The sequence below is a fragment of the Triturus cristatus genome, chromosome 3_1 (genome assembly GCF_964204655.1).
Source record: "Triturus cristatus chromosome 3_1, aTriCri1.1, whole genome shotgun sequence".
Lineage (NCBI taxonomy): Eukaryota > Metazoa > Chordata > Amphibia > Caudata > Salamandridae > Triturus > Triturus cristatus.
Window position 1 is genome coordinate 573,998,476 of NC_140583.1, and position 22,207 is coordinate 574,020,682.

The following is a 22,207-nucleotide window of genomic DNA, read 5'->3' on the forward strand; positions in this document are numbered from 1 at the left end:
TTTCTAGGCTCCTCCAGCCTGACCTGTATCTGCTCGGGGGCTGAATGAAGTACGTTCAGGCCCAGGACACGATCTGATGGCCCATCTGCGAGAACCGCATTCTTGACCTTTATCATATCTTCAGTAGTCGGTGGGTTTCGGGCCTTTTGAGTGTTTAACAGATAAAACAAAACCTTAAACACTTAGGTAATTTAATTACATAATGTCCGGGGGTGGGGGTGTTAAGCTCACGCTGATGTGATCTTTTCCTTTTGAATACAACTGCATTGCACCATTTTTTGTAGTTTTTTTTAAGCTATTACATTTGATTATTCAAATGGAGCCTGCCGCATGTATTATAACCAGAATTCGGTGGCGATAGCCACAGTTGCGTCTGTAAACGCCACTCCGGTTGCACATTGCTTCACAGTTCTTATGATAAACATTTACAACTAGCTGCAAAGTTCGCTTTAGATATTGTGGTTTTGCATAAAGAGTATCTGCTTCTCCCCAGTTAGCGTTTTTGCCAGAGCTTGTTGAACAGTGGTGAGTGGGTTTTTATTTCATATTGGCCAATTGCTTGAAGTTTTCCACCCTGGCGGGCTCCGTAAATACTTATTTAGTCTACTGAATAGTGTAAGGCTACCAATGGGATTTTTATTTAAATGATTTAATCCTAATGAATTATAAGTAAGTCGCGGAGGACAAGTTACTGTTTGCAAAACATTTTGTCAAGTTGTAGTAACGCAGAGTTCATCTCTGGATGCCTCTGCAATGGTCCAGACTCGTTTTGCCCTTTTATTTTTTCTGCTGTGCCATTTTTGCGGATCTGGTAACATTATTCCAGTTGCATTTCACGCTACCTTGTGCTAAGTATGTTTGCGTAAGCTGTCGTTGATGTTTTCGATTTGTTAGCATTACACATTTAATCAATCAAGAGCGCGAAAGTAAAACGGTCTTTAAACTAAAATGACCTTTTAACTGTCCTAAGTATGACATGGGCTCATACTATGCATTATCTAATGGGATGTCTGCATTTGGGTGACTATTGGAATCAATACATGTTTTTTACATATTTGTGTAGAATGTCAATCAAGGAGCATCTGAAGTTATAACTGTTTCTTTGTGTTCAGACTGTGTGCAGCTGCATAGCATAACTGATTCTCCGCCTTCCGGTTGTCTTACCTGTTAACATTCAGGTCAAGCCTTTTCCGCCCTTTGGAATCCAGTTGTTGGGCTGCGTTTATGTATAGCTATGTAGTGGCCCACAAACTTAAGTGCACAAAAAGTGACCTGTCGCAAAATGCGTTTCTTACTTCATTTTCGTTTCTGGGGTTGAAACTTAATGCCTGTATATTGGAGGCACTTCTATTGTATTACACCTGTTGTATTTCCTTTTACACACTCGTGGGTCCTCCGACACCTTTTTAAACCCCATACAAGCCCTTGTTATCTAATGAACCTGTGTGGAGGTTGACCTGACTTGCATGACATGTAAGCATTAACTCTTCTTTTGAGCCACTTGTAGGGTTATTTGGTGTAACACCCGTTGTTTAATATTTGGAATCCTTGCACCAAATTTATCAGCACAATTGCAGCCAGTCTTTTTCCAGATACTGTTGCATACCCTATCCACTAGGTTAGGTTTTCTGGTAAACTCAAAAAACTCAAACTTGTGGGTTTCTGTGACAGTTGGCAAATTTTCTCAAAGCAAAGCCTCGGTTGAATTTTATGACAGTATTCCCAATACTTTTGCTGTAGACGATTTGTGAAGTACTCTGAGGGTGTTTGGTTGATTGATGCAGGATTTATGATGGTACAAGGTTTTCAACCCATTGCTTATTTTTTTACCAATCACTCGTGTGTATTTCAGTCTCGTAGTGCGAATTGGTTAAAGTGAAATTAAGACTACTACCATGTGTGGGATTGCCAAATCAAAGTCATGAGCTGGAAACATTTGGCCTTTGGTGAATTGAGATCACCCCCTAATTCAGAGGTAGAATTAGAAGACACTAGGCAGTTGAATCTACTTGGTAACAAGTATTCAGTTAACCAAGATGAGGCTTGGTGTAGGATGCAGTTCTCTGCTGTTCGCTACAGTACTATACACAAAGCGAAGTAGGAGGGTAAAAAGTCGCTTTTTTTAAGAGGTTGACAGCCAAAAATGAAATGCTAGAAAAAATTTGTGGCATGCTTCATCATAAGGCTGCTAAACACACCTCTGCGCAGACCAACACTAGAGGTGGAGCAATAGGGTGGGGGAGACCATACAAATATATAGAAGAGTCGGGATCAAGTAAGACCAAGTTAAAACTAACTCAAGGAATTCCAAGTACCTATTTTATTCGTGGATTCCCCGGCTAGAGTTAAAGGTTTTGCTAAACCTGTGGTTGGTGGTAAACAGGTGAGTTGTGGAACGTTTACCCCACCACTCTACAAGGTTGTCGACATGCTTCAGTCGGACCTAGTGTCTTCCCCGGCTTTTATTAGGACTCTTGGATCCCAGTATTTATCTTCGCTGCTGGGAGGAACACAGTCGTAGTGATGGACTCACCTTCATGAATGTGTGACTACAGGGAGCCGTTCTCGCTCCCCCGCCTGTTCGAGTGTGAACTACAGTGAAACTCGATTTTAATCCGTGTGAGATTACACACCCTACGTATTCATACAGGTGCATAGTTCAACCTACATATTAAGGTAGGATAGAAGGGTTTAAATACTGGGATCCAAGAGTGTCTTCCCTGGCTTTTATCAGGACTAAGGGGCATATTATCAAAACAGGCGATACACTTATCGCCGCTTTAGCGGCAGAAAACTGCCGCTAAAACGGCGATAATGGGCTTGATAATATGCTCTATGGAATTCCAATTGAAGATCAGGTTAGATGTCCTTCACATCTAACATGGGTTTCAATTGGAATTCCATAGAGCATATTATCAAGCCCATTATCGCCGTTTTAGCGGCAGTTTTCTGCCGCTACAGCGGCGATAATTTTATCGCCTGTCTTGATAATATGCCCCAGAGTCTGGCTGAAACATGTCGACAACCTTGCAGAGTGGAGGGGTAAACGGTCCACAACTCATCTGTTTACCACCAACCTCTAAAAATAGCGACATTTTACCCTCCTACTTATTTGTGTGTTGTGTCTTACTAAGGCGGTCGAAGTAGGAGTTCCGCTCCTTCCCCTTATTTTTGTGTGTGGTATGCTACAGTACTATAGCTACATTTCTATCTGTAATTTTTCAGATTGGCTGTGAAGGTTTTGTTTTTGAACTGGGTGATAACACGTTTATTTCCAACAGTGACCATTTCTGTGATTTATGTGTAATGCAAAACGAGCAACGTGACTGGTGGTGTCAAGGGGTGGATAACTATTTTGGCACAACGTGCGTGTATCCCTTTCACCACTATAAAAGAGTAGGTGCAATTAACTTGCAAAGCACTGACTTTTCAAAAAGATTTAAGTAAAAGGATCAAAATATGAAATGTAATACTTCCACCCACAGCCTTAACCGCACACTGTATGCCTAATTTACTTTGTCTTCCTTAAACAGCTCAAAATTCACCCTTGTGGAGGGAAATCATGTAGCAACCCTTACTCAAATGTTGTAGATTAATGAATAAACGTTTATATTACCAATCTGCACTGAGTTGCCTACAAAACACTAGAATAATTAAGTGGATTAATAAGTGATCAGGAAGTAATTTAAAGTGCAGTGTGTCTAGCACCTTGATAGTTTGATGTTTAAGGACCCTACCGGAAGCAGCAACATGAATGACAAAACATTCTGAAATAGCAATGTTGATTCATTTTAATACAAGTGACCAAGTAAACGCTGTATGGGAAGCTCCAATCGTGTTTCTAAAATATCACCCCTTGAATTTTAAGTAAGTCATGCTTCTGTAAACTGATCACTGTCTTTCAGGCAGCTTTATAAATCCATTTGTAGTGGATTTCAGAATTATTTGATGTGAAAAAATAAGTAACCCAACTTTTAACAAATGATTATTTTGCAATTTTCCGTGTTATATCTTTTTCTCTTTTACCACAGTATTCTCTAAAGACACAATTGTTGCCTTTAATAAAGCAGCCATTTTGTGCGAATGATCGCTATCAAATGGCTGTCGTTACTCTTATTCTGTCTCCTGTTTTTTGTTGTTGATTGGTTGAAAAGCTTGTGGATTCTACTTGTTTCTTATTCACGAGACGGGTTTACCGAGCTGCCAAAATGTAAAACTTAATACATTAGCCCATTATGTCACAAAATGGCTTTCTGTCAATTATCTAGGCAAAGTGCTTCCGAGCGATAGTGTGCACTGAGAAATTCTCAGGAAATGCTCCGGGGAAGTTCAAAGGACACTCTAGTGTTTTACTGAAACCGGATTGGCTGCTCGCTTGCATGGCAACAGTGTAGATTCCGCCCCTAGAGTCCTCGGAAGCGCAGGCGTGGTAACGTGAACAGAAGGGCGCCTGTTGACGCCTCTCCACCGCTCCTCCCGGTCGCTAAGGTTTGCTCTGCTAGCCGGGGAAAAATACGTTTGACTGCAGTTTAAGTGGGTCTTAAAAACATAGTTTAGGATACGTAATGGATTTCATTGGTCCTGGGAGCGAAGCATGCGGGGCACTTGGACTCTTATTATTGTTTTCCATTGCACAGATGCTGCTCTGAAGTTGTTATTTTTGCGTATATCTATGGACAGTGCTTTAAGTGGGATGAAAAAACTGGGGGGTCTCTCAAAGGGCGTGGTCAGTGTAATTAAGGGCGTGGCTTAAAAACACGTAAGCTAAAAATCTGTGTTTAGCAGAGTGTGCCCCCCGACTTGTATTTTGCTGTTCCGGTCATTACGTCCAGATATATGATACAACAAGTAACATCATACCTACAAGTCAGGACTATTGGCTTTGTCAATGGTTGCTAGTTGCATAAGTTAAATAAGCAACAACTATGGCTTGTACATAATATTGAAAAAAAATCCCCTTAAAGCCCTGGTGACACCACGACAATGTTGCTGCTCCTGAGTCTCAGAAAGAGAAGGGAAATCCCTTCCCCTACAACACTCACCACGCGCACATGGATGTGCCTGCTGTCACTGCAGTCTGGAAAAAGACACGGACCGCCTGCGCCAGGGCACAAAACAGAGCCCGATAGGGACCCGTTTCGAGTCCCCCTTAAAAAAACTGCCGGTGCTCAGACCCGGTGAGACCCGGCCCACTTAAACCCCTGTCTATGGAAGAAGAAACTGTTTAGCCTGGGATGTGTATGTAAGCATTTGTGTTAACTTGAATTTTGGTAAATAAGTTTAGAGAAGCAATTCCTTGGTCAGTCACTGGTCACTTTAGGTACTCCTCATTGACTCAATTACGTTTTAACTACTTAATATTTCGAACGCTTTTTATGTTAATGGGGCTACATTTGATTGGCTTATCAGGGGAAGGAAATGTGATTGTCATGAGAATTTGGGCTTATTTGGTTATTTTGATTGTCCCAGTTATACACAGGTTAGGTTGCCTCATGATCTTCGACATCAAGGATATATCAAAAGAAAGTAGAATGCCACTTCCGGAGTCCACTCGTTGCATAGTCGATTGCCCCAAATCCCAGAAATACAGTAAACGTTTGCTGATGGGCCTCTGTCCCCTCCTGCAAAATGCACTGTTTAGTTATAAACGTCTGTATAACTGTGTTTTGGATGTTCGAAAGTAGGATTTGTATTTTTTGTCAATGTTTTTATTGGCATTTTCATATTACAAATGACAGATTGTGTTAAGATACAAGTGATTTGACTTTATTTCGTACATAATACATCATTGGATATTGCTATCCTCGCATTAAGTAGACCTGCATCCGGTCTTTATTCAGGTCTTGCGCCAAACAAATCTTATGTAGAACTGGGATGCGAAACTGGGATAAGTTCATGGAATCCAGGGTACATATATCGGACGGGGTGTCAGGGTTGGTGCGCATCTCGCTGGTTGGTATGTCTGAGTGCTGCTAGGGGGAGGGGGAGAGTGGTTGATGCAGCCCTTATGCAAACGACACAATTGATGGACGGAATGCAGAAGAAATCAAAACATTCACCCCAGTCAAGAGATCTGGATTAAATCCATAATTCTTCGCCTCATGGGGACAGTCCAGCCCGAACTGCCAAGCCAGGGGTGAATGTATGACATTGTTCTACATTATGTCAATCAACTGTTGTTTTTGCATTTGTCACCCTGAGTGGTACGGGTATGTCCAGACGTGGGTCCCGTGCTCTCCATGCCACTGGAATCAAGCTATTCTGGCTGAAGAGGGGTGAAACCCCGAAACCGGTCCTAGGATGCTTGTTTCCAGTCCAGGGAGGACCTGGCTTGGCAGTTCGTGCTGGATTGTTCCCATGAGGCACAGGGTCAAGACTGATTTGCATATGGCTGGGTTCAAACTGTAATGGCGTGGTGAGCAAAAAAGATGGATTTAGCCCAGATCTCTGTACTGGGGTGAATGTATGACATTGTTCTGCATTCTGTCCATCAACTGTTGTTGATGCAGCCCTTTGTCTTCGAGTCCTGTGAGGTTCGTGGTGATATCGGGAAATGTTACGTATTTGGTGCAAGAGGAGAGTTGGCGTATGTGCTTTCGGCCTGGGCTTGTGAGTGTGGTTCCACTGGGATGTGTGGAGAACCGACTGGGTCGTCGTGTGTTGTTGGCTGCTTGAATTGGTGTAGTAATAAGGTCCACTCGATAGAGATGGGTTGCTTACGTATCCCCTTCACCTCCTCCTCCCTTAATGTGTCTTCCTCTGCCGTCGCCCATTTGTGTACTGCTCTCACCCATGTTGCAATTGGGGGACCTGTGGGGTATCGCCAGTGCATAGCTATACTTCTTTTAGCCCGTAAAATTGCCAGTGAGATGAAGCGAAGTGAGACTTTGTGTTGCTTCTGTTTCCGGAAGATACCCAATGCACAGGCTTCCCAGGTGTTTAGGTGTGTAAGCCCCGTGAGATCTGAGTGTCCTGTGAATAGTGTTCCAATACGGCTGTAGTGTGGGGCAACTCCAGAACATGCGATCAGGGGCAGAGGAACTGGGTGTCTGGGTAGAATCTTTGGAGCCGTGCTGGCGTTTGATACGCGCTGTGAAGGATATAGATTTGTATATTTTTGAAACATGCATTCTGGACACCTTCTTGGGGTATTAGAGGGCCATCTCCCACTCTTTCTCGTGTATTTGGCGCCCTAGTTCCTCCTCCAAAGTGGCACGCAGGGCCTCCAGGGGGCTGTTTGTGACCTCCCGAATGGCTTTATAGAGCCAGGTGTCGCCCCACACCCATGTGGATGACCGGGTGTGTTGCTGGCTCTCCCGACGATAGGTCGTAGTATGATCAATAGCTTTGTAGGAGTTGGCGGTGCAGTAGAAACTGGCCAGGGGGGAGTTCATAGTCATCCATAATCTGGTAGTATGGTCTAAGCTGACCGTCCTCAAACAGAGACTCTATTTCGGTTAGGCCGTGTGTGGTCTGTCCATGTGTGTAGCATGTTAGTTGTGTAAAATTTCTCTTGTTTGGGCCAGCCGACTAGAGGCAGCAGGGGGGAGTACGGAGGAGTCCCTGCCGACATGCGGTGTATTTGTTGAATGCATTTTGCGCGCCACCGCTACTTGTATGAGGTATGTACGCCTCGGTTTAGTACCTGGCAGTAGCAGGCAGCGGAGTTCTGGGATGGGTACCCGGCCGGTCGCTGTATATGTTTCACCTATGTGTCTGCTTGCCATCCAGTAGGATAGCCACTGTAATTGTGCTGTCAGGAAGTATGATTCGAAGGACGGCGCGCCTAGTCCTCACTGTGTGGTGGGTAGTTGTAGTTTCACTAGTTCTATCCTATGTCTGCTTGTTCCCCATATGAGCGAGCTGAGGAGCGAGTCTAAGTCCTGGAAGAAAGATCTGGGTGGGATTACCGGCAGATTCGTGAAGTGGTACAGTAGCTGCGGGACTATTATCATTTTGGCCAAGGCCACACGGCCGATCGGGGCTAGCGGGAGGTTCTTCCAGAATCCGACCACTGATCTCATTCCGGCCAGTGCTCTGCGGTGGTTACCTTAAAATATGTTGGTCGGGGTGTGGTAGAGACGGATCCCAAGGTATCTCCCCGGGGGGCTTCTGCACTCCAGGTCACTTTCTGGTCACCCAGCCATACATCACAAGGGGGGAGGTTCGGGTGTAGTGGGTAAACCGTGGATTTGTCCCAGTTTACTCCGAGCCCGGAGGCTTCCGCGAATTCCGTCAGTGGTGCCCAACCGGGTGTTAGGTCTGCAGTAACGTCCCGAATATATAGCAAAAGGTCGTCAGCGTACAAGGAGACACTATGTGTGGTATCCGCTATGGGAATGCTCCAGTGTACCCTCTCCCGTCGCAGCCGTATAGCCAAGGTTTCTACAGCGAGGGCAAAGAGCAGAGGCGAAAGCGGGCAGCCCTGCCTCGTGCCTCTCTGCACCTTGAATTCTGGTGATATGTATCGCCTTATGCGAATGCGCGAGGTTAGTTTGTTGTACAGGAGTTGTGTGTATGCTAAGAGGATGGGACCGAATCCTGCTTGCTTTAGGACCGAGAACAAGTATTGCCATGTGAGGGTATCTAATTCCTTCTCAAGGTCCAGGATAAGACTGGCTGCTCTGGGGAACGCGGCACCCACTTGATTTTGGATATCGAAGAGGCGGTGTATATTTTGGAACGTGTTTAGGCCCGGAGCGAAACCGCATTGATCTGGGTGAACCAAGGGTCGTAAGATTTGTGTATACCTGTCCGCTAATATTTTCCCTAGTATCTTACAGTCGGCGGACAGAAGCGTGATGGGACGATAGGAGGCCATCTGTTGTGGGTCCAGATTTGGTTTTAGGCATTGGATGTTAGAATGTAGGATGCTACGCTTTGCAAACACCCAATGAAATCGCACTAGTTTTCTTTGATATTATCCATAAAAAACATTTAAGAATGAAAATAATTATGGTTTCCGGATGCCTCCTTGTCTGTAGGAACATCATGTTAGAGTCATGCCTTTTAGGTTTTGTTAAGCTAATTGTTTTCAAGTGGCTAAGTCAATTGATTGAGATGTGAACCAGGAGTAAAACTCCTAGAATGCAATAGATTGCTAGAAGAAAGCCCTCCTGTGAACTGGGAGTCAGTGTCCTACTCTTGTAGGACATTGACTCCCAGTTCACACTGGTGACATGGTATTTTACTGACCTTGCAAGTAGGGCACACAAAGGATCAAGACAAAAATAGGGGTCTATTAGGCATGAAAAAAACCAGACTATTGAATGAAGCACAGAAATGACCACTCTTTCTTAAATTGATGGTGGAAGTATTGCTGCCAACTGTAATTCGGGTCACCTGGTTCCTATTGGTTTTAGCTAGCCACTCTTCATGCTAGAAATAATTGGCAAATGCAGTGAGGAAACTTAAATACACAGTCCAGAATCCAAAAGCAAGTTGACAAAACACCAGCACTGCTTGAAGGTGGCCCTCATGAAAAGGAGTTAGTTGATAGCTATGCTTCAGGTTGGAAGTAAGTGGTGGAATGGTATACTCAAACTTACTGAAACTGTGGGCGAATCGTTTTTCCTGTGCATTGATCGTTCGTTGAAAATGATGCATTTTTTTTTGTAAAATGACTGAAATTTATGCTCTGAATTGAACTTGTTCCATGCGAACTGCGTCCCTGGAAGAAATGTCGTCTCTGGAAACAGCTAACAAAGCAGTGCTTGTGCAGAAATAACAGTTTCCTATCATTTTCGGTGCCAAGAGGAGCAGCAGAAATGAACAATTCCATCACAACATCAGAGGACAGCATGTGACAGTTCTCTCATGTCTTCCCTTAAATAAGAGCAAGTCTTCTTTACATTACAATGACAAGATAAAACCGGGGCATCATTTTCATACAACTCCCTGGGCTACCTAGTTGCGTTTTGGGGGCTAAAAACGAGCCCTAGTAAACAGTGCTTTTCATTGTCATTAAGATGTTTATCGTCAGTTGGCAGCAAGGATACTTTGTAAATGGGGTAATTCATTTCCCCATTTTCTTAACTCCAAATTTCCTGTCTAGGTGTTCAGAAATGTTGCCTTGTATGCTTTTAGTGCATACGTTTTACTAGCTCAGCTCCTACAGGCCGGTATTCCTGTCGGAGAAATTAGGAAGATCTATGAGGGTTGCTTTCTCTTAAGTATTGTAAATGATGTTTTATAGCTGAAGGAAACTGGAAAATTATATTTTAAATAAGCAACCAAAATATTAATTTGTTAAGCCTGGTCTAATTGTGACTTTGCTACACATAACAAAACTTAATTGTGTAATGTGAAGGAAAAAAGATCTTAACACAACAAAACCCGCTTCCTAAGACAGAAGTCAAGAGCCTTGGATAAAGATTTTACTATGGCCTCCCAGGCAAAGAAAGTGGCAGGCACATGCTTTGGCCTTTTGAGAGCCCTTATGAAAACACTTAAATGGCCTTCATTAGAATGTCGGACGACAGTTGTCCAAGGCTTCTTACTTTCTCATGTGGATTATGGCCATTCTCTTTATCTGAGCAGTCCAGCTTGCGCTTTAAAAAAATTGCTGGTCACCCAAAATGCTGTGGTGCGAGTTCTATTAGGCGTTCGAAAATGAACTCTGCACGTCCGACCCTCGCACAACTCCATTGGCTACCCATTAACTTGAGATTGGAATTCAAGACCCTGTGCATTGCCCATAAGATAAAACACTCATCCGTCCTGCATATCCTTTAGCACCTTATCATCCCATATGCAGCCCCCAGAGCAATAAGATTGGTTCAAGCAACAACTTGCTAAGATTCAGGAAGCAATTAAAAACGTATCTTTTTAGATAATTTTGTGCATTGCCCCTCTCATCATGTTCGCGCAGGGAAGACCGTGCTGGGTAGTTACACGCTCTAGTAAACGGCTAACATAACTACCAGTGTAGCTTTTTAAGAACTCTGAACGCGAACAGTTGCTCACCTAACAATTTACGTTGCTTTTCCTTAACAGGGCAAGTACCTTAGGGCCTCATTTTATAAGTGCTGCCTAGCCATTGGGCTGTAATAATGCCTTTTTCATTGCACTGGCATCACCGCCTCGTGGACAGCCAACAAAGACATTACCTCGAGAAATAAGAGGGAAAAGGATATAGAAATACCTCCAGGGTCGCAGCGTGTTGGGGCAAGACGCACAGTCTCATGACACTGATGCATAGCTTGTGTTGGCTGGAGGCCTTCGACAGGCTTGATAGTGCATTGAAAAAAAACGAGTGAGCCTATTGTGCTAATAGTCTAAGACAGTTTTGAGGGAGCAGAGCTCACAAAAGTAAACCCCATCCTTCGAGTGATTTTTGAAGGTAGACTATATTGTACCGCAGCGATCTGGTAAGAGTAGCTGAGCTGTCTGCCGGGGTCCCACAGAAATAGGCAGAGAATTGATCATATGTGCTGGGTGTTCCTGCCTGAGTTTTCCTGCCATTTTGTTAGGCACAAAATGGCAGCTTCAATGTGTACTCCTTTGATGTTCCTAAGTACAAAATGGCGGGCTCTTGAGTGGAGATAGAAGGCTCTTTGTGTGCTTTACAAGTTCACAATGATTATATGCATATCCATCCGCCCTAAGTGCACCAATGCAAGACACTGCCTGAAGGTCCGAGCTGAAACTGCCATTGGAGTGAGTTTAGTCTCTTCCTGCAAACGTTTGCCGTTTTCCGTCCGAATTCTGGAGGAAGAGCGATTGTTGTCCTCCAGCATAAATATCAATACCATTGGATCCTTTTGTTGCACACACAGTGTTCTCTTTGGACAAACCAAATGGTATAATATTTAATCCTGTTACTTTCTGCAACTGTTACAGTCCTTGCTGAATTTTCGACTTGAAGACAACTTAAACTATTTAAACAAGCATTTGCAATGCAATCGGTCTCGCCTTTGGGACCTTACATGTATGTAGCTATAGAGCACATTAGCCTGGGTGCTGAAACATCTACTGAATGCATGTGACAAATGTTTGACCCTTTAGAAGCCATTAATGGGCATTTACATCTGTCTCAGTGGCAAAGATCAAAACACGCATTTGATGCCACATTCCAGGATTCTCCTTTCATGCATTAGGGCCCCCTTGCACCTTCTGATTCGATGTTTTATACCGGCCTCTAAACGGCACCTTCACCTACCCGAGAGGAGCGTCTATCTGTAAGTAAAACTCCCCCATCTGGCGATTTGATCAGCGACTCTTTGCTCTTGTCATACTCTTCCGTGTCAAATTCGTGGTCCACTAGCACAGATTTCTCCTTGCATCTTTCCATCGTCTTGAAGGCTTTTGAAAATACAGTTGCTCCCTTCCCTCTGCTCTGAAAAGCCGCTCCTATCTTCTTTACTGGCCCTTGGCCGTCTGATCCCCGCTGAGCACCTCAACCCTACGGGCCCTTTAGCCAGCGCTGTCTGAGCAAGGACAGGCCTCTGGTGAATACCTGCTGAAATGCCGTGTTTTTTTCTTCTCAGACTGCTGCCCGCCCCTCCTTGAGAACAGCCTCCACTCCCTGGCACACCTGGGAAGCAACTCGATGGATGCTTGGGAGCGGGCAGGATTTGGCCTTCAGCAGGAGGAGATTTGGGTTTTCAGGGCAGCCGATGGATACGAACACTGGGGCATTGACAGTAAGCTGCCTCTGGATAAAGCTCAGAAATTCAAGAGCACGTGCGAAAATTAAGATAGGCGAGACGCGGAAACAATCTGCACATGCGTTTTGGGATACCGGAACTTCTGTGAAAAGCTTATCGAGACACTGCCTACCTGCGCAGGCTCAGTGAGAGCTCAAGCACTTCATTTTTGTTCGCTCAGTAATGCTGATCCACGCTTGTAACATGACTACCTTGGTACCTACGGGGAAGGAAAACAAAAAGCATTTGCAATGCAATAGGACTTGCATTTACGCAAGACCTATTGCATTGCAAACGTCCGTACAGTGTAACACTTGAAGTAAAGGGGCCATTAGCCATGGAAGGATACAAATTACGACATGGCATAATAAGGCGGGACTAACAAGCGTCATTATCAATCGGAAGACAGAATTTACGAAGGACAAACACAGAAGCCAATGAAAAAAATGGACGGAGAGTGAGAGCAGCTCGTCTCTCCATACTGGGCTACTGCATGCCTCGCAGAGCGAGCAGCGCATGAGTGCTGCCGCTAAAGCTCAACCTAAAAATGGAAATGTTTTAACACTTACGAGGGTCTTCAAAAATATATTGCGATTTCAAATTAAGTGTACTCTACTAAGCAGCCTTAGGTTTTTTTAAAAAATACATTTTTATTGAACATTTTGTGAAATAAAACATAAGCAATACGAGACAGATTGGTACATACATGTAATCTCAACTTAAAATATAGGATCTCGTATTTTCAACAGTAAGGGGGGAAAAAGTAAGGAAGGGGAAGGGAGGGGGGTCGAAAAATAAAAACTAGAGTAAAAAAAATTGGGGAGGACAACTCCAACAACAGGGAGGAACCAGTACAGCAGCTAGATTACATGTGCTTGCAAGCTAAGAAGTACGTCAGTCACACCATTTATCAGGACAAATTGACATTAGATGGAACAACAGATTTGTAAATAAAGTCCATTGTTACACAGAAGGGTTCGCTATAATACCAGTGGGTTATGGAAGGACGGCTTGGTCATCCGGTCCAAACATGAGAACGTTCCTAGTGGAATCCTACCACTCGATAGTGCCAACATCTAATGAATCTTGAGATCGAATCCAATCCTGAAAGGGACCCCAAATGTCCCGGGATCTAGAGGCCGCCAGCATCCGCTCCCAGAAAGTATTGAGTTGTTCTTGACCGGGTTGTCACATCAGAAACCCAAGATTTGGACGTTGGAACCCTCGCTCTCCCCCAGGTCATGGCCACCCGACTCTTCGCAATCAATAGTAACCTCGCAAGTAGACGCCTAGACTCAGCAGTGGTATCTTTCGTGTACCCTAAGAAGTGGTGATGGCTCCAGTCTCGACTCTAATATCTCATTAATTGAAGCAAAGATATCTCCCCAATATTCTGCTATCTTAGGGCAATACCAAGCCATGTGAAGGAAGGAAGCCTGGGGTGAGCCACACCAAGCAGCCTTATCGGTTTACGTTAACGTTTATACGGATGCAAAAATGTGTGTCTTATTATAAGCTTCATAATTAAAACAAGGTTTGCTCTTTTTATTACAAATTCTACCAGTAAAAGGCAGCAGTACGCCTTTTGTTTACTCTCAACCTCATTGAAATCCAGAGATCAAAAAAAGATGTTTCGCCATACTTTTTGCCTTTGAGCATTGGGCACATTTTATAAAGAATTCTTGCACTGGTCGTTTTTTATTTCTACTCGGCAAGCTGTAGAAATACACATCTATTTGTCAAGGCGGGTGACTGTCTTTACCAGAAAGTTTTTCACTGTTATTCCTTTTATTGTTTCACTCTTTTTAATTATGAGACCTGGGTAATATCCAGTGGATATCAAATGTATTTCTTTTGAAGGGAGATGACGAGTAGAGGCACTCAATATCTTTTCAAAATAAAATAATCAAACTTACTTAATTATCGACAGAAGTATTTTTTGTGATCAGAATAACTAAATATTTATGAAATCCTATTTTAGATTATTACCTTTTAACATTGAAAACAGAATAACCAGGAAGTCTTGGATTTAACTTAGTGGTAAGGACCTGTTGACTTCCTCCGTGCTACTTCCCTTCTGTGAGGACGTCAGCAGGCGGTCTTGAGGAAGGAGTGCATGCCCCTGAGCCACTTCTCTGCCCACCATGTGACCATCTGTGAGGGCCGTCATGATCTGCTCCCACAGAGAATGTAAAATGTGGCAGTCATATTTGTTTTTCCTCCTGCAGCTGCCCGGGGGCTTTCGCCAATTGCTCCAACTACCTCTTCTGGGGAAATACAGTTAGCCCCCCACTCCTAACCAGATTTATAAAGGGGGGTGGGGGTATGTATAGATTTTTTAAATTTTTTTTGCCATCCTTGGTGGACTGATCGTATCCCCAAGGTATGGGCAAACTGTCCATCCTGCCCCAACATGTCGCAAATAAGTTTTTCATTGGTCCAGGACTAGTGAAATATATGTGTTGGGCTTAATGGGTGTGTTGCAAGTAGTAGTGATATTTAATATTTGTATTTTCTCTTGTAGGTTTCGAGAGGTTAATCTCATCTTGGAGTCAGATAAGTGCTCTTTATCTTTTTCAGACTGTTGTTGTTGGCACACTATATACTAGGCTCCCTGTCCCACAGCATGCATTCCATTCTTTCAGTTCATATCCAGCCTAAAACACTCATTCCTATGACAACTTTTGCATTCTACTTATGACACAGCATTTGAGGAAGAAAGTTTTAGATAGAACACTGCAATGGCATTTTATTGGGTGACTGCATGCCAGATCCTAACTCAAATAATGCAAAGTTTCAGAATGTGGGAGGAGCCACAACGTTCCTACAGCCTTAGTGGTTGTGCCGAGCTCCTGCAATGGATGAGTAGTGTGACCATATAAAGTAAATATGATCTTTGCATGGCCCCTGGATTGGCATAACCCAGCCACACAGGCGGGTGCTGTTTTTTTCAGTAGTATTGGAATACTAGATGGTAGGAATTCTGTGGATCTCAGCAGATTCTGGAATTTTCCCTCCGAAATGTGTGTATTTAGTCAATGTTCGAGAATTATGGGTAAGAAGAGGTAAGGCATTATACAACCCTGGACTCCTGGGTGTAAAGTTTACAGAAATGTCTGAATTATATACATTTCTTTGGGTGGGGGCCTGAATTCTGCAGCTGTCCACATAGCCGTTTAAATGTTATGCCTTTACATCGTGTTTCTGAACCTTTCTCTTCGCGGAGCTATGCCCAGCCACACAGGAGGGGTACTGTTTTTATCGGAAGAAGAGTGGGAATACAAAATGAACACTTAACCAATTGGATTTCTGTTAGTGGTTTCCAGTTAATTAAATATTACCATATGAATTGCTGTTTGCCGGTGTAAAAAATAATTCTAGACTGCAGCACATTCAGCTTTGAGCTTCGTGTGTTTTGGAAAACCAAGAATCCTTTTATAAATCCCTGCAACCAGAAAGAGCTGACAGACGTTAAGCACGTGACTTTTTTAAATAGTCCATTAGATTAAAAAACGATATCTCAAAATGCCACTAGTTGCTTTTTGCCTAATTATTTGTTATTCATTAGTTTCTTTGGGAAAACCATGAGCAGTCTACCTAGATGACCCCTTACTGATTTTGGATTGTCATCTAGTTTTCAGAAATGTGCAGCTTTCTGGGTTCACTTGTATTTTTCACATTTGTTTCTACCACAAACTTCAAGTAGGTTGAAACCACACAAAAAATAGAAAAAATGGTCTAGTAGCTAGAAAAATGCACAAACCATAGTAAAACAAGTGGCTTCCTCTTACACCCCTGCTTGTTCACAAAAGCTGGTAAGAACAATGTTAGCTGAGTAAACATTTCACCCATGCCATTTTTAGAAGAAAAAAAATGAATACTTTTTAGCATAGCACTTTTTGTTTCCATTTTTCCAAAAGAACCTAACATTTGCCTATATGTTAGGTAGTTTTTCAGACTCCACAAATCCTAGGTATTTTTTAGAATCTTTAAGACATGGGAACATTCTGATGCAAAATTTGCCTGGTTACCTTTTGTAGTATTGTATTATTATTATTTTTTTTTTTTTTAAACAAAGTTTAAGCACGAAGTACCCGAAGCATTAAAAAAAAATGAGAACTTGGCACTGGGACAGGCAATGACTCCGTAGCTAAGGGGTTAAAAAACGTAATTGTTCTGTGATTACTTGGTTTATCATGAGTTAATCCTCAACCTGGGTTGAGAGAGAATTCTGGAGAAACATTGCTGTTCCTTAAAAATACAACTCGTGTTTTTTTTTGTCTTTCTATTTAGAATTTATATCTAAATTAAAAAGAATTTGGTGGATGTTAGCAATAATTTGCCATTCAGAGTTGGGTTTGCTCTAGATTCTGTAGCTGAAGAGTGCTATTTTTTTCAGGACAATGTTTTCGGTTGGCTGACCTCCCACCACCAAAGACAATTTGTTGAGTCAAAAAGGCCCAAGTTAATACATTGGTTGTTTATCTGTTGTCCATATGTAGTGTTATGTTATTGAGAATTTGTAGAGCGCATGTTCACCAACAGGTTTCCTGGCGTGTTGTCAAAAATCTAGCAATTGGTTGCTGCTCTTTTTAATATATTTTATTTACCCCGTTTTTATTTACACTGCCTATGTAGTTTAAATCTTACAACGCTGTTGTGTTCTTTGCACACACAAGACTATCTATATGCATGTTAGAGTGATGCCATTCTCCTTGACCATCTTAGATTTCTTGTAGCAGATATTTTTAGTTGGAATAATAAGACGTTCTCAAAAAAACATTCCAGTGCTGTTGAAAACACAGTGAAACTGGGAAATATACGTAGAGTTTATTATTGCACCTTTTGAAAGGTAAATGCTTTAAATTGTTAGAAAATTACAAAAGGTCTTATTGAGGCCTGTGTTTTTGAGTGAATTGCCTTTGGAGTGTTAAAGTCACTATTTCTGCTGTGGTTGATTGAACGCAAAGGAAGAAAAAAAAAAAGGACATGCTGTCCACAAACTCATTGGAGGAGGCCTTTTCACCACTGAACTAGCGCTCCTGCAAATCCCTTACATCTTTGCACCAATGAACTGTACACATTTTATTTCTATTAAGTAACTGGGATGGTTGTTATAATATGAGGTATTTTTCGTATTGAGGCTTTTCTGTATATATATATTTTTTAATAGTTGTCACCGAAAGCTGATACTGCTATCAGGAGCATCTGGAAGAAATGCACTAATCCACCTGTGACAACTGGTAAATATTATACTTTCTTTTACACTTAAAGCATCTATTTCAAATATTATGCGTCATCTGAATGTAACGCCCTCCAACAAGGATTGAGCTGAGCAAAAGACAATGTAACTGCAGTCCAGAGGCCTGAGGCAGGCACTGAAATGATGGGAATTGGGAGCAAAGCATGGTCTGGGATAGCTAGTTGATCTTATAGATTCCAGTCTTCAAATGTTTTTGTTACACGACCATGGCAAACACATTCTACTTAAATTTGTAACAATAAGTAAAGTCAGTGAACAATAAAATTAAAATTGTCATTTGTGCATTTAAGCCAGTGCAACATAGCGGGTACAGTTTCTAGTATACATTGTGGAAGATAAATTACTTCTTCATAATATCCAATGACGTCAGTGTTCACTGTTTTAAAGCATCCCTACTTGAAATTTTTGTATTGGTTTCAAAGTCTGCATATATATTTATAGACCTAGTCTACACCAGGGTATAGTGTGTAAATTCTTTCAACACCAGGGTAGAATAATTTTACTATATGAAGGGCGGCGTAGTGTTTGTGTCCCCCCTTCTGTAAAACTGATCGTGTGGGGGCCAGCGTTATCATGAGAGGGCATACCCTCATTTGTATGGGGATGTGGCCCCATGTAAATGAGGAAGCCACTTTGCCTCTGCGCCTGCACTGTATTAGTTATGCTGTAAACATGCCTTTAGGAGGAGCGCACTGAAAGTGTGCCTCAAAAAGGTGGCCTACTTTGTGTGCCTCCTAAAGGCAGCCCTCCAAAGGAGAAAAGGGGAATCCCATGAACCCCACCAGACATCCCTCTGCAGGTGGATCCAGTCACTGACTGCACCTGCCTGCAGGGGATCCTTTCCCGTCTTGAAACAGCAGGCAGATGCCACCTTCACAGTGAACCACGGACTGGCTGATTAAAGCAGTCGCTCTGTGTTTCATTTAAATGTACTGCCCCCATGGCAGAGCGAGTTCGCAGCTGCCCCGAGGGTAGCATATTCAGCATAATAAGTCACAGTTTTCCTGTTTGCGTCACGGCGCACCTTTTAAAAGGTGCGCTGTGGAGCAAACAGAGAAAGTGTGCCCTTTGTATAATACGACCCCTGGTTCTGACTAGCTAACTTGTGCGCCTGGGCTTAGGGTATTGTCAGGGTTCTGGGTGTGCTGTATTTAATAAACTATTTCGTGTCATTTGCATCATTCTTTTTTGAAAACTCAGGTTTTTAACTCTTACTGCTCACAAAGCAGGGGTCCAGACCCACTGAGGGCTTTCAGCACTCCACTATTCTGTCATCCTAATGGTGAAAGAATGCCTTAAGGCAATTGTATAAGTTTGTTGCTGCAGTAGATCTCTTTAATAACGTTTTTATTTTTTCACAGGTATTGGAATTGTTGTATATTTCTTTTCTGCGTCTCCAGTGAAGAGTTACCGACTGCTTCAATGGGCTGACGTCTCTGGTATGTTTAGAAGCAGCTATAATAAAAGGGCAGAGGGTGGGACTTACAGCTAGTTGTAATATAAACTTGGAATGCGTCCCTCACTCCAAACGTGTTTGTAGATGTTGTTTCTTGGGAAATGTCGGCACTGTTCTTAAATATTAGAACTTCCACTGCGTCAATAGATTTTATACTCTAAGTTCCGTGACCTAACGAAGCTTCAGGATTATTATTTTCAAAAATAATTCCAATATTTTTTTTACATTTATCAGTCTCCGAATATTTTTAACTCATGTACTGTGTATTTAAGAATTTAAGGTATTGATTTGATTGCCTTTGTAGAAGTCTATTTCAAATTTAAGATGATTTCAATTTAGGGACTTGGTATTTTTCTGGTTATCTTTCAAATATATAATTTTGGTGATCTTTTAAGATGTGTGGGCCCTACTATAATGATGGGTCATTAGTCCTTGATTTGTATGTGTGCTTCGTTTAGTTGAATCAGCATTTGTTCAATGGTAATGGTAGATTGCATCACCTGTGAACATATAGTCACCCTTTGAATGTGCATCTTCTGCCAGCAACTTGATTCAATCTAATTTATTGTTTCCTTGATGTATTTGAGTTTTGAATCCACGAACCAGCTCCATAAATATTTTGTTGTATTCTTTTCTGTTGCCCTCCAACCTTCGCGGTCATTTCAGTTTTTTGAAAATGTTATATTTTATTGGAAATGCCTGCCATTTGCTGCTGGACCACTCCTCAAAGCGCTTTGCGGTAATAAAATACAAGTTTTTTTTAAATTTGATTGTGATGTGTCCTCCATTTCAGATTGGTAGATTGATACAGATTCCCCCCCCCCCCCCCCCTTTTTTTTTTTTAATTCTATAGGCATGTGCAGGCTTTGTGATGCATGCAAATGCATTCATCATGATGCATGCTCGTGCCTACAGAATGAGGCGGCTGCATCATCAAACTATTTATTTTCTGCACAGGATTGGAAAAAAGCATTGACAAAGCCAATAGGTCAACAATGCATGACCTATCACCTTTTCCAACGCCTGCTTTCTTCTATTGTTAGGTTTGCTATTGGTTGATGATCTCCAGTAGATCTGCAGGCTTGAATATAACATCCAAAGTACGTCAAGCTAACAAATCGGGTGCCATGCTGCTTCCTTAAGAACTAACATTACAAGTTTGTTTAGTCTTGTTCCTTCTGATTGCACCAGGTGTTTTTAACCAGTTGATTGAGAGCTACCAATCGGGAGCTACCAGTAGCTCACCGACACTATCAGAGTAACTCACAGCCTTGAGTAAATTTTGAAAAAAGCACAGGATCACATTTTCCTTTTAAAGTTGAGGAAAGGCTTTCTTTATTTTTACAATATTATCATCTTCAGGCTGTAAATTGCAGGGCCTGATAACCAGCAGTGCTGCAGTCAGATTTATGACCCAGGGCACAGAGGTGAAGAACTGAAGCACTGAGGAATTTAAATCTTGAATAAAAGTCCTTGTCGGCGCAATATTAAGAGTATGAGAACAAAATGGTGGTTCTGAATGCTATTAAATGGAAGTAAAATGAAGAGTTATCGTAATTAAATTAACTCTTCGTTTTAATTTTCTCCAGTTTCAATGTATTGCATTTACAAACAGCAGGTCTCTTGCATTTCATTCAGCGAAGCTCTGTGACCCAGAGACTTCAACAGCATCAAGAGACTACATACCAGTTTTGACATTTTTCTCATGAGAAATCTTATGAAGATTACAAAAGAGACATGCAGAACCAAGGTAGTCCAAACCCCCCCCCCCTCCCCCCCCCCCACTTAAATGAACATAAAGCCACCCCACCCATCGCACTGTCCATCTAGTCAAGGCAGCAGATCTATTCACAACTACTATTCTGTTCTCTCTATGAACCATGGCCCTAAGACCCCACTGCACCCGATACACCAGTGTGACATGCCCCTCTGAAGCCGGGAGGAGATGGTCCACCACCCACACAATTATTCCTCTGAAATGGGCTCTAATTCCAGTCCCCTGTAGTCCGCCCAGCGCTTCCAGATTTCATAATGCTTTCGAGGGCAGCCCCGTGCCACATAGATGGGGGCCTCTAGTCCCATACAGAAATCTAGACCGGCCTTCCAGACAGATATTGAGGGTGCGACTGTCGCCTTCCAAGCCCTCGCTATATCTCGCTTGGCAAGAGTAAAACCCAGGAGCATCAGATGGCGCTTATAGACATTGCCCCCTATATCATCCATCACATGCAGGAGCACCAATTTAGGGGACCGTGGGAGATCCCAACCCAGCACCTCTGAAAGGCATGTCAGTACTCCCCGCCAGAACCTAGTTAATACAGGGCAATGCCATACCGTGTGTAACAGCGTCCCCTCTGCACACAGGCAGCGGAGGCAATTCGGAGAGGCCACCAGACCCGCCTTATACAACCTAACTCTGGTAAAATAAACTCTGTGCAGATATTTAAACTGGATGAGTCTAAGGCTCACGGCGTCAGCCGCCCCACGCGGAGAGGCCAGGGCCTCCGTCCAGTCCTCCTCCTCCAGCTGACTCGCATCCTCCTCCCAAACCCCACGGAGATGCTGCAGAGACGGGGAGCAGTGAGTTACCAGGGACTGGTATATTCTCAATCTTATGGTCTCGTAGGTCCCCCATGAACACCTTTGCCTCAATTGGACTAAAATCGTCCAACTCCTCAAGACCCACCAGACTGGGGAAAGGGCATGTCGGAACTGCAGATATTTAAAGAATTGAGTACTCTGCATATGAAAGTCCTTCTGTAGCTCCTGGAAGGATTTCAGAATAGGCCCCCTCATGACGTCCCCCAAAGTGGAGATCCCTATCGCATCCCAGTCCCGGAA

The 22,207-nt window shown here is 42.9% G+C and overlaps 1 long non-coding RNA gene across 4 annotated transcripts in view; it reads left to right on the forward strand.

The window, feature by feature from the left end:
- Window positions 1–22,207, forward strand: part of LOC146860580 (uncharacterized) — a 67,076-nt gene that overhangs the window by 2,039 nt on the left and 42,830 nt on the right. For 2 of the 4 annotated variants that reach the window (XR_014978832.1, XR_014978830.1), the window contains exons 3-4: window positions 15,172–17,890; window positions 19,272–19,349. This is a non-coding gene — a long non-coding RNA (uncharacterized LOC146860580). The remainder of the gene's footprint in view (window positions 1–15,171; window positions 17,891–19,271; window positions 19,350–22,207) is intronic. The other 2 variants (XR_014978833.1, XR_014978831.1) reach the window with 1 other exon arrangement.